Source organism: Dendropsophus ebraccatus, chromosome 5 (assembly GCF_027789765.1).
Source record: "Dendropsophus ebraccatus isolate aDenEbr1 chromosome 5, aDenEbr1.pat, whole genome shotgun sequence".
Lineage (NCBI taxonomy): Eukaryota > Metazoa > Chordata > Amphibia > Anura > Hylidae > Dendropsophus > Dendropsophus ebraccatus.
This window is the reverse complement of record NC_091458.1, coordinates 139,080,032-139,092,466: the sequence shown is the minus strand read 5'-3', so window position 1 is coordinate 139,092,466 and position 12,435 is coordinate 139,080,032. Positions and strand designations below refer to the sequence as shown.

Here is a 12,435-nt window from a genome sequence, read left to right as displayed (position 1 = left end):
ACAACGATCATCAGCTGATCATGTCTTTTGGTCCTGACTAGAGATGAGCGAACCGGGTTCGGGTCGAGTCCATCCGAACCCGAACGATCGGCATTTGATTAGTGGCGGCTGCTGAACTTGGATAAAGCTCTAAGGTTGTCTGGAAAACATGGATACAGCCAATGACTATATCCATGTTTTCCAGATAGCCTTAGGGCTTTATCCAACTTCAGCAGCCACCGCTAATCAAATGCCGAAAGTGCTCGAGGTTCGCTCATCTCTAGTCCTGACCTAAATCATTGGCAGACGGCTGTGTATCACTATGTATTATAGCGTAGGGATACAAAGTCACACGTATCACTATGTATTATGGCTGATGAATGTCATACATACCTTTGCGCTCTCCCCTGTGCTTCTGCCTGCTCCCCGGGATCTTTCTGGCTTCTGTCCAGTCCCACAGCTGCTGTTAGAGCTTCAGGCCTGGTTTCTGAAGTGACAGGCCGTTTGGTAAGTATGAACTTTGTTATTGTACACTGATAAGGCCAGCGATGCGATTTTACCTACCTGCACCGTACCTATATGAATACACATATATATAGGCCTCTTGCTCAGAAGCTCCAGCACATTAGAGAGTCCCTGATAGGGTTAACTTATAGTTGGACCATTTCTTACCTTGGAAAACTTCTGATATGGACACTAGAAAGAATGTTTTGTCTCAAGAACTATTTCCCTCAGAGACATGTTTATCAGCGTCCAAGGCCGTTCTCAGAGGAAAGTTGCCTGTCTGTTACAGTGGGAATAATGTGAAAGTATCATTGCACAGAATGTATTGTTCTAACCTTTTTGAATAATAATAATGAATACTAATATAGATGCCATTGCGCATGACTGAATATCTAAATCACTAGCACCGCCTCATCTATGCCTTATTAGCATTTGTTACCACCCTATATTTTATCTGTCTATAAAATGTGATTACCATAATAAAACTTGGGCCATTTTCTCCAGGCTTATAATCATGATACATTGTCTTATCTGTGTCCATGACGTATAAGTAACGAGCTGGTAATACTGCAGGATTCCAACTCTAGATATAATTAAAAAACCATCCTTTACCTGGGTTTTTGGCTTCTCTCCATAGAGAGAGGTCAACATATAAATTTAACCTTAACATTTGGCGTCCGAACCGGGACTCAGCCTCTTGCAACCAGAACGCAGACAGACGGGATGCGGTGATTTATCCGTCATCGGACGCGCAGATATAACTGGCCAGGTAAGAAAGACTTTCCTTTCTTACGTACTATCTGCGCCTCAGGGGAACGGATCTAATCAGATTCCCGTCACACCTGTGTTCTCTATATATGTTTGTAAAGCTGAGTCTATTTGTTAGACAAAGAACTCTGTAACCCAGGATAGGACAAGGTTAAAGTGCTGCAGTGCCGTCGCAAACTGTTGTGTGATTGAGATAAGCTGTTGCTGTATTTATGCTGAATTAAGGAAAGGGATTGCCGAACATGATCACTTCTGCGTCCTTACGGGGAGGCTGTGATTAATTCTTAACCCTTGTAATACAGCATGGCATCGAGAACAGCTGCGAGGTCACAGACAGCAGGCACATAACTTTTGGAGTGAACGGGTTCCTGATAAGTGATATCTGTCTCGAGCAGCGGGAACAATACTCGTATTGATCCCATTATTTGTGCTTGTACTGTGGTAGAGAGCAGGTCAGAAGATCTGTGACTTACCCCCTTGCCCCCTAGGAGGAATTAGCAACGAGGGACAGTAGGTTGCTGTAGTGCGTCGCCATAGTGTGTCACTGTGACGGCTGGGCCTATAGCAAGGTTGCTGTAGTGCGTCGCCATAGTGTGTCACTGTGACGGCTGGGCCTATAGCGGCTGTGCTTGTTAAAACCTAAGGTTTAGGTTTCGTTCCCCAATACGCTACCTAGGGATTAGCTGAGCAAGGATGAGACAGTTATTCTCTAAAAAAAAAAGGGATCACCAGTCTCCACAAGAAGTTTATGTGAAGCTGATGTGAAGCTAAGGAAGATAGCGATGGGCATGTAAAGATGCAGTGCAAGATCTAGAACAGATCTTTAGGAGGCTTGATATGAAGGCAGATACATGCCTTAGCCCCACCAACCTCTGGCTCTCTGACCAACACCTGGGAAACCCCTTACACTCCTGTGCACACTTATTTTTGCCTTGTGGGTAGGTAACCAGACCTACATGTAACATGCAGGGCAAATGGGTCCTTGGAATTTCCAGGAATCTTAGGGGTTGATCGAAGTACTATCCCTAAGGGGGAATCAAGGATTAGAGTTCTAAGAGGGGAGGGTGTGGAGTAGATAGATGAGAGCCAGAGGGTCAGACAGAAGGAAAACATTCAGGATAATGGGTGGGAAGCACAGGTCCAGCTGGGTGGACATGTCATGTGCCGGTGACCAACAATATCTAGATAAGACAGAATATTGTAGTGTGTGTGGCCGACCCAAGCCACATCATTATGTTACATCATTGTACCCAGTTTATATCTGTATACAAACCCCAGATCCTGCGAAAAGCCTAACCTCAAATAGTGTATATTGCCATGTAAGTGTCTGAGTACAAAGCCACGTACTCAGACATGGAGAACAGTCCAGCTCATTGCTAGATACAGTACTGAGAGAGCTGAAAAGAGGTTAATTAATGCTGCGTAGTGAAGCAGCATACAAAGTACATAATGTGTGTTATTTGTTATGTTTTGTACAAGGCCATCAACCAGCTCTGAGGGCTGCAGATCACATGCAAGCAGCTTTAGGGAAAAAGAATCAGAGCTGTTAGTGTAATGTAATGTACGCTCCTACATTATACTGTATTTCAGCCAGTCTTACTAAGCTGGTGTTCCGCTTTAGAAGTATGTTACGTGTTAAAAAAATGTTGATCATTTTCTGTTGTCCCGACCGTGGAACATTTGCTTATTTGTGTACGCCACTTTTCTGTAATCAGCCCTCAAAGATGGCGACGGAAAGCCAACCACTCCCACATATCATCCACGTCTGTATTATAATTGTGACGTCTCAAAACCATGCCCTAAGCCAACACCCTTATATCCGGTTATCTAGTCCGGTGGCCATTTTAACTCCTGGCATTTCTGTCCTCCGCCCATACTGCTTAGTGTCACTGAGGGGGCGGGCACAGGACTCTCCGATAGAGTCTAACAACTGTTTTGCACATTTATTAATGAATATTATTACCTGATGGTGAAGAAAGTTAGACAAAGGTTTGTTGGAGGGAAAAGCAATGAGACTGTTTGAAGGAGCTGGGTCTATTAGACCTATTAGTGTATAAGATTGTTATACGGGAGTGTCAGTAGGAGGAGTCAGAGAGAAAAAGCACGTTTTATTAGGAATGTCAAGAGAAAAGTGATAATTGGTAAAGATCAAACGCAGAATTTTGTGCACTTATTAAGAACCCAATGGTATAAGGAGCCTGTAGTAACTTATTACTGTAACTTACACATTTGTATTTAAAAAGTATGTTGTAGGTATATATATGTATCCCAATATATATTGTAAGCAGATTTTCTTTAAGTGTGTGTCCCCAACGTATGATATTTCAAAGAAGAAGTAGTTTACTACAGTAAAATATATATATTTCTATGTAACTTTATTTAACAAGTCTTTATATATATATATGTGTATATATGTGTACACATCTATCCTAATAAGTTCTACGCAAATTGGTTTTTTTTTCCTACTAAGTTATAAGTATGTGTGCCACTGTCCAAGGTTACAGTCTGGTGCATAAGAGCACAGCGCTGATATCTTCTGTAACTTCAAGGATGTTAGAAAAAAAAAGAAAAAAAAAAAAAAAAAACTTCCAAGAAATTTTAACTCTTGTATCTATGATTTTACTGCTCACTGCTCAAGGTTAGAAGTGAAGCTCAGAGCGTTCTGCTTACTGATAAGAGCAGCGTATTGAAGGAATATTCATTTCAGTGGATTTATTTAATTTTTTTTTATCAAAAGAAGGTTAATATGGGACGAGTGTACAATGTTTAATTATTTTTTTAATGTTTTTATTTTTAGGGTTAACAGTTTTGTGATGATTATAGCAAACTTAGCTCATGAATATATGTACTTTTATCCCTAGTAAAAACCAAACCCATGTCCATGGCTCCAGTCTGCACGCCTTATGCCCCCCCAATATATATATATTTTGTGCTAAGTGCATTGAATCCAGCATCTCTGTTGCCTATTGATGTAGATTCAAATGGGGGAGGGGATAGAGGTGAATGGAAATGGGAGCAGCCCATTTTGATGGAGTAGCCAATTTTGATGTTTTAAATTTTTTTAAACACCGTACAAATTTTTTATTTTTGAATAAGGATGTTTTTGTTACTTATTGTGTTTGATATTTTAAATTGTGAAAGATGAAAATGTAATTGAAAGCCCAAATATTAATGAAAGTTTAAAAGTTTTCATTGTAGATTATCTCAGACTTTTCAAAGATGGATGACACAAGACGCAAGGATATATGGTGACCGCCATGCAGAGTGACGTTCCACTGCAGAAACCGCTCCTGCTATAAGCTGGAGGTGAGGACAATCACTGAGACATGTAGGATGGTTGAAGGTAACTGTGCAGATGTCTATATGAAGCCCACCATTATGGGTTAATTGGCAAATTAGAGATTTGTTTGGTCCCTGGGCTTACCAAAAAGCTGCCATAGAGCGGCTGACGCAACGTTCACGCAGACAAACCCTGATGCCAAAAAGGGTGATGGATGATGGATGAAGCTGGTGATGCGGTGGTTTCTGTGCTCTTCCCAAGGTAACAGCGTACAAAGCGTACAAGGGAATGGGGAGATGTTTCCAGTCTCTTCCTGAGGTAACCGTACATAGTGTACAGGTGGAGGAGGAGATGTGGATCTGTTTGTTTTTAAGTCTTTTCCAGAGACAATCAGCAACAAGCTGTGAGACCAGCGGATGGAGAAGAGGTACTGGGTAAAGATGGCAGTCAGACAGTAAGTAACTGTGTTTGCCGCCTGCCTTGTATCCCACTGTAAGTTATCTGACAAAACCAGCAGAAGGAAGCCATGTGTAATGTGGTGTAGTATCCTCACATTGGGCGGCCCAGGGGACAACAAATATAGGAGAGGGTTGTGTAGGGCTGTATTATCTACACCTGTCATAACCTACTGTAAGTAACACCGTAAAGTGCCTGTCTGCATAGTCTGTCATCTTCCTGCCTGTTTCAGGGAATGTAAGTGGACGTCATCCAGCTGCCACAGGTGGCCTATATAGGTATGTCCTTGTCTGTACTGGTGTCTTCTTTACAGGTCAAGCCAAAACTATGGGAGATGACAAAGCCAATGTCTGAGGTGATACTAGTGGCCTTAAAAGAAGCGATATAACTGAGGCCAAGAGTCCAAGTGTCTGTAAAGAGGCCTGTCAGTCAAAAGATGGGTTTAAGGATAAAGGATCCATACCAATGCTACTATTACAAAAAGGATCATATGATATATTATTCTCATAAAAAGGCTTTGAAACCTTAGGTGATGTATCGTTTACACTTTGCTTTATTTCTATGGTGGTTATCTTATGTGTAATATATGATGATCTCAGTCAGACAAGAGACAATTCAGTAGGATCCAAATATTATATCGGTAATAAGCGCCCAGTCACTTCATATTATTGGTGTATGTATTATACTATATGATTATGTACAGGAAGAGATGTGACCATGCGATCAGTCATTAGACCTGTGGGATCTAATCATAAAGACGTTTTCTAGGTACAAAATGAAGTAAAAAGACTAAAAAGAAGTGGAAATTTTTAGAATCCGGTACTGAAGATTGTGAATTCACTAATTGGTTATTATAAGTGAATCTAGAGGTTACATAGTAGGTCACATTGTGGAGATTTTATTGCATTCACCTGTTATGCTGTTTTTGGTTTATGTGTCAATCAACTTTTTATTTTTGCTTTTGCCATGAGATAAGATTTGTTCACATCTAAACTTTTTATTTTCAGAAACTTTTTAAAGTTAGTTTTTGTGACTTTCCAATACCCACATGATACCAAAGTGGTAGAGTCCTTGTGATAGAGTCACATCTGTTATATACAGTGAAGAACTTATTGTCTGATCACTCAGTGTCACAGGGAGACGTAGGAGTGACAGGAGACTAGTTAGGTTCGGGACGGAGGATTGTCTTACCTTTAAAGCAGTCCTACGGTAAAGGGACCTAGAGAAGGGGGCTACATCTGTAGTCAAGATTAGGGACAAATCTTAGGGACAGGAGTGATGAGACAATAAGGTTTGGTTATTTTGATAAAATCCGGAGAGGTATTTGTCATATACATATATTAGTTTGGGTATTGATAATAAGCTTTTATTTGTTTTGTTGTAACTAAGCTGTATATTGATGTATACTATACAGACTCGCCCATTGTTTAGTATTTTCTTTCGGTTATTGCAGATCTTACTACCACATCTGCTGTAAGTTTGTTCCGCCATCTATAACTTTCAATAAAACGTATGGTACTATTTTTGTCTATCCTATGGTGATGCCCATAAACTAATGGGAGTCCTTCAGGGTCTCTTCCAAGTGGTCTTATGCATAATACTGATCTGTTTTTCAGTAAAAGTGTTCATGTGTATTTTCTCTCGTATAAAACCTCGACAAACAGGAAGAAGCTTCACCCTCATATAAGAGACTAACGTTACTATGCTTTCTTTCTCTTATCGGTTCTCTTGAATCTGTGCCGCCTGGACATTTCTGGAGGTTGGATGCTGTACTAGTACTTGGAGGATGTTTTCACCTGTGGTCCCTTGATCAACCTGCGACTGAGGGTGGAGTCCTTAAAACCTCCGGCTACGACCCAACCACCAGTGATGAACCATATCCATGCTCCACGGATGTCAAATGGGGGAATGATAAGGCCAGCGATGCGATTTTACCTACCTGCACCGTACCTATATGAATACACATATATATAGGCCTCTTGCTCAGAAGCTCCAGCACATTAGAGAGTCCCTGATAGGGTTAACTTATAGTTGGACCATTTCTTACCTTGGAAAACTTCTGATATGGACACTAGAAAGAATGTTTTGTCTCAAGAACTATTTCCCTCAGAGACATGTTTATCAGCGTCCAAGGCCGTTCTCAGAGGAAAGTTGCCTGTCTGTTACAGTGGGAATAATGTGAAAGTATCATTGCACAGAATGTATTGTTCTAACCTTTTTGAATAATAATAATGAATACTAATATAGATGCCATTGCGCATGACTGAATATCTAAATCACTAGCACCGCCTCATCTATGCCTTATTAGCATTTGTTACCACCCTATATTTTATCTGTCTATAAAATGTGATTACCATAATAAAACTTGGGCCATTTTCTCCAGGCTTATAATCATGATACATTGTCTTATCTGTGTCCATGACGTATAAGTAACGAGCTGGTAATACTGCAGGATTCCAACTCTAGATATAATTAAAAAACCATCCTTTACCTGGGTTTTTGGCTTCTCTCCATAGAGAGAGGTCAACATATAAATTTAACCTTAACAACACTAAAGGCAAGGCCTGCACTGACATAGCTAACTATATATATATATATATATATATATATATATATATATATATATATATTATTTATATATATATATATATATATATATATAGTGGTCCAAAAGTAGGTGGACAGTATGTGTAATAGGGTTATGAATGGGGGGAGATTTATCAAACATGGTGTAAAGTGAAACTGGCTCAGTTGCCCCTAACAACCAATCAGATTCCACCTTTCATTTTTTAAAGAGTCTGGGAGGAATAAAAGGTGGAATCTGATTGGTTGCTAGGGGCAACTGAGCCAGTTTCACTTTACACCATGTTTGTTAAATCTTCCCCTTTATAACCCTATGACACATACTGTCCACCTACTTTTGGACCACTATCTCTCTCTCTCTCTCTCTCTCTCTATATATATATATATATATATATATTATACATACAGCCCTTGCTGCGCAAAAGTCGAGCCGCATAATAGGTTTAGTTAATGAGCGTTGATCTAGCAGATCAGCTTTCATTTACATTACTGATCTGGCCATGTAATACGGCCCTAACTGTCTGCACAGCCGTCTTAGTGCTGTCTGGTTCCTGCACCATATGTAGAGGGGGTGGACTTTGTTCCTCTCCTACAGGTTTCTAGAAGCTTCTGTGAGATCCTGTGTGGTGAGGAGATTAGGACCTACCTCTCACATATACATTTAGTCCACCAGAGGTGACAGCAGAAAAAACATAAATCATTGCTTATAAATTAAAGAAATTTTTTTTTTAAAAGAAATCAACAGGGGTTGGGATTGCAAGCAGTTTTGCAATATACTCTCTTTATTTTCTTTAGATTTTTTTATGTTTAAATCAATGTTATACTTATGGCCACTAGGTGTCTCCCATCACTGTACATGTACAGCTGCTGCACATTCACATTCATTATCAGAGAATCCTGCGGGTGGTTGCATTGTATGGTCAGCTCTCCTGTCACACAGCATGAACACCTCTGTAACCACACAGCGACATTATACTTACTGAATTGTTACATAACAAAGAGCATTGTCTCCCGATAAGATACAGAGCTGATATATAATATAATTAGTAAAAGTTAATAATATAATAAGCCTAAGCTAATTGCCCTCAGGTGATATACAACCTGCATGATGAAGAGGGGTCTTTCCTTGTGTGAGCCGCTAGAGACTGGGACTACCTGTGTTTGGTCTCTGTTTTGAACAGAGAAAAGACCAATTATAAGCATGGGAGAGGAGCTTGCTTCATAGTGGGTGAGGATAGCTTAGCGGGTGAGGATAGCAGCTAATGTCACTGCCTATATGTTACAGGTAGTGCATGAAGAAGGCTCAGTAGCTGACCCCAATCCATACACAACAGGTGTCAGATGTTAAGATTGTAGTTTACAAAAAATAATTCTTTCAAATGTCAGAAAGTGCTGGAGATTTGTAATTTACTTCATTTAAATACTAACAGTAGATACAGAGGCCGGCACTGCCTATTCTGCGGCAGACGGAGGTTTGTAGGGGGATTGACTTGGCGTGCAGAAAGTAAACCAGTAGTTGGTGATGGGTGCTCAAATCCCTCTATCTAGTGTCGTAAATATTAACCGTTCAAGAAAAGAAGAAAATGGAGGGGGCACTCACAGTCCGATGCAACTTTATTTATTTAATGAAACACACAGGCTAAAATGTAGCATGCAGGAGCATGTGGGGGGACGGCACACACAGCAAGCAGTTACAGCTGTTTCGCGCGCATGCACAAGCTTCTTCAGACTACACCCCTCCTGCACGTCCCAGGCTTTGAAGCCTACTACTTCTCCCGTGACGTGCATGAGTGGACATAACAACTTCTATTTAAAAACAACATATACATGTTTAAATAGACATCACAAAAAATAATTAGATAAACATATTAAGTTCTGTAATAGGACCCTATTCACATCTTGTCCTGCGTTTATGTACACTCTTTCTAACTCCACAAATTGTAGGCATCTTGTATTACCCTCATGTACTTCATTAATATGATCTATTAGCCTTTTAGCTCCCTTTTTACTTCTCACTGAGTAAACGTGTTCATAAAAGCGCCAATTTAAAGCTCTCATTTAATAAAACTCTCCAGTTTAATTGCATATACTAGACCTTTGGTCTTGCAGCAAATGAAATCTGTCATTGAGCGAGTAACTCCTCCTAGTGTGATCGTCTTAGTAACCAGACACTGTTCACACCAGTTGCGGTTACCGCACTTGAACATACCTTTGGGAGACACTGTTTTTAACCAATTTGTACTTTTTCTTTTTCTTGAAACCGACTATGTACAAGAACGTCTTTTAGATTTTTACAACGCTTAAAAGCTGTAAGCTGTTTTAGAAAAATACGGATCTTTCTGAACTAAATACCAATTGTTTTGGATTGTTTTACGTATTGAATCTGCTAAAGGACTGTATTTGAACACAAAGAAAAATCTAGGTTTGTAACTATCGTTGTTATTAGTTCTCTTATAATTTTTTCATAACAGTTTTTTTCTTTGTTTTTGTAGGCTTTCTCTTTTGCATATAGCAAATCTTTTTTAGGATACCCTCTTAGTATCAGACGTTCGGTGAGTTCATTTGCCTTTTCTTCAAAGGCTTTATCTGTGCTGTTGATGCGCCGCGATCTTAAATATTGTCCGTACAGGAGGGCGACTTTTGTGTGAACAGAGTGGTAACTGTCATGATGTAATAATAATTACAGAAGTGACAGCAGAGATAACTGTCAGACTGAAGAGAATACACAACATTCTGCAGGACATACGGCAGCTTTTTTAATAGAAGTAAATTACAAATGTCTGGCACCAGTTGATTTGAAAGAAAAAAAAAATTGGGAACAACCCCTTTAATTGCAGCTTACACTCTACTTCAAAACAGGATTGTAGTTGGAAGCTGCACAAAACCCCAAATCAATGCCCCAAAAAATTCTAATAAATTAAATGGTACCTTAAAGAAAATACAATAAATAAAAATGCAACAAAAAAAAATAGTTATGGCTTCAGGAAGACAAGTTTTCTATGTTTCGCAAGACATAATTATTGGCCGACTGTTGAATAAGATATTTGAAAAAATATTTGAAAAATTAACCCCTTAAGGACAGAGCCTGAAATGGCCTTAATGACAGAGACAAATTTTATGAATATGACCAGTGTCACTTTAGTCATTAATACCTTCGGGATGCTTTTACCTATCCGGCTGATTCTGAGATTGTTTTCTCGTGACATATTGTACTTTACATTTCTGGTAAATTGGAGTCGATGCTCATAACAAATCTTTATGAAAAAAAACCAAATAATGTGAAAAAATGTGAAAAAATGCATTTTTCCAACTTTGAAACTTTTTTGCGTATACAGAAAGTGGTTATACCACATAAATTATATATTAAATAGCATTAGCAACATGTCTACTTTATGTTGGCGGCATTTATTAAACTATCTTTCATTTTTTTTAGACGATAGGAAGCTTAAAACATTAGCAGCAAATTTCCAAATTTTCAGTAAAATTTCAAAATCAGATATTTTTAGGGACCTGTTCAGGTTTAAAGTGTATTTGAGGGGCCTGTATGTTAGAAAGCCCCACAAAGCACCCCATTTCAGAAACTGCACCCCCCAAACTCTGCAAAAGCACATCCAGAAAGTGTTTTAACCCTTTAGGGGAGTCACAGAAATAAAAGCGAAGTGTGTAAGGAATTTGAAATTTTTAATTTTCTGTGCAGAGATTTTATTGTAATCCAATATTTTTCATAATTATAAACCTATTACCAGAGAAATGCACCCCAATAATTATTGCCCCGTTTCTGCAGTTTATAGAAATACCCCATATGTGACCCTATTGCGCTATTTGACGCAACCACAAGCCTCAGATATAAGGGAGCGCCTAGTGAATTTCAACGCCTCCGTTATATTTGGTCATTTTTGACTGTACCACTTCAGGTTGGCAGAGGCTCTGGGGTGTCAAAACCTAAAAAACACCCCTAAAGGGACACCATTTAGAAAACTACACCCCTCAAGGAATGTAACAAGAGGTGCGGTGAGCATCTGGACCCCACAGGTGCTTCACAGATTTTCCGAACAATATGGCGTGAAAAAAGAAAAATTTATTTTTTACACTAAAACGTTGTTCTAGCCTTCAATTTTTCATTTTCTTAAAGGGATAAGAGGCAAAAAAAGACAAAAAATGTGTAGCGCAGTTTCTCCCGAGTACAGAAATACCCCACATGTGGCGATAAAGTGCCAAGGGGGCGCAGGACGAGCCTCCAAAGGGAAGGAGCGCCAATTGGCTTTTGGAAGCTGAATTTCACTGAAAAGGATTTCAAGGGCCATGTCGCATTTACAGAGCCCTCGTGCTGCCAAGACACTGGAAACCCCCCACAAGTGATTCCATTCTGGAAACTACACCCCTCAAGGAATCTAACAAGGGGTGCAGTGAGCATATGGACCCCACTGGTGACGGGCACAAATGTGGAACAATGTGACGTGAAAGGGAAAAATTTCATTTTTTCACTTTCATGGCACAAATGTGCCCGTCATCAAGGGGTTCATATCCTCACTGCACCCCTTGTTAGATTCCTTGAGGGGTGCAGTTTCCAGAATGGGGTCACTTGTGGGGGGTTTCCACTGTCCTGGCAGCACGAGGGCTCTGTAAATGCGACATGGCGTTCATCATCCATTCTAGCCAAATCCAACCTCCAAAATCCAAATGGCGCTCCTTCCCTTCGGAGGCTTGCCCTGCGCCCACATGACGCTTTATGTCTACATGTGGGGTATTTACGGACTCGGGGGAAATTGCTCTACATATATTGTGTGTTTTTTTCTCTTTTAACCCCTTGTGAAAATGATAAATTCAAGGCTAAACCAACATTATAGTGTAAAAAATGTAATATT

The 12,435-nt window shown here is 39.8% G+C and overlaps 1 long non-coding RNA gene across 1 annotated transcript; it reads left to right on the top strand.

The window, feature by feature from the left end:
- Positions 1-518: 518 nt before the first annotated feature.
- Positions 519-7,384, top strand: LOC138793137 (uncharacterized). Its single transcript, XR_011363216.1, has 2 exons — positions 519-1,765; positions 1,821-7,384. It is a non-coding gene; the product is annotated as an uncharacterized lncRNA (long non-coding RNA).
- Positions 7,385-12,435: the final 5,051 nt, after the last annotated feature.